General features: G+C 40.2%; 1 non-coding gene across 1 annotated transcript; it reads right to left on the minus strand.

Moving 5' to 3' along the window:
• Positions 1–470: 470 nt before the first annotated feature.
• On the minus strand, positions 471–578 carry LOC112731354 (small nucleolar RNA R71). Its single transcript, XR_003167136.1, has one exon. It is a non-coding gene; the product is annotated as a small nucleolar RNA R71 (small nucleolar RNA).
• Positions 579–1,044: the final 466 nt, after the last annotated feature.

Raw genomic sequence — 1,044 nt, forward strand, 5'->3', positions numbered from 1 at the left:
TGAAGAAGAAGCTAAGAGAAGCTAAAGCACAACAATTCAGAGAAAACTTTACATAGAATCTCGAAAAAGAAGGAGACATGGCCGAACCCAACAACAATGCAAGGAAGATGCTTGGTGACTTTACTGCACCAAATTCCAACTTACATGGAAGAAGCATCTAAATCCATGCCATTGGAGCAAACAATTTTGAGCTAAAGCCTCAATTAGCTTTTCTGATGCAACAGAATTGCAAGTTTCATGGACTTCCATCAGAAGATCCTTTTCAGTTCTTAACTGAATTCTTGCAGATCTGTGATACTGTTAAGACCAATGGAGTTGATCCCGAGGTCTATAAGCTTATGCTTTTCCCTTTTTCTGTAAGAGACAGAGCTAGAACATGGTTTGACTCTCAATCTAGAGATAGCCTAAACTCCTGGGATAAGCTGGTCACGGCTTTCTTAGCCAAGTTCTTTCCTCCTCAAAAGCTGAGTAAGCTTAGAGTGGATGTTCAAACCTTCAGATAGAAAGAAGGTGAATCCCTCTATGAAGCTTGGGAGAGATACAAGCAACTGACCAAAAAGTGTCCCTCTGATATGCTTTCAGAATGGACCATCCTGGATATATTCTATGATAGTCTGTCTGAATTGTCTAAGATGTCATTAGACCATTCTACAGGTGGATCTATTCACCTGAAGAAAATGCCTGCAGAAGCTCAGGAACTCATTGACATGGTTGCAAATAACCAGTTCATGTACACTTCTGAAAGGAATCATGTGAACAATGGGACACCTCAGAAGAAGGGAGTTCTTGAAATTGATACTCTGAATGCCATATTGGCCCAGAACAAAATATTGACTCAGCAAGTCAATATGATTTCTCATAGTCTGAATGGATTGCAAGCTGCATCCAACAATACTAAAGAAGCATCTTCTGAAGAAGAAGCTTATGATCCTGAGAACCCTGCAATAGCAGAGGTGAATTACATGGGAGAACCCTATGGAAACAACTATAATCCTTCATGGAGAAATCATCCAAATTTCTCATGGAAGGACCAACAGAAGCCTC

This window comes from Arachis hypogaea, chromosome 12 (genome assembly GCF_003086295.3).
Source record: "Arachis hypogaea cultivar Tifrunner chromosome 12, arahy.Tifrunner.gnm2.J5K5, whole genome shotgun sequence".
In the NCBI taxonomy this organism is placed as follows: domain Eukaryota; kingdom Viridiplantae; phylum Streptophyta; class Magnoliopsida; order Fabales; family Fabaceae; genus Arachis; species Arachis hypogaea.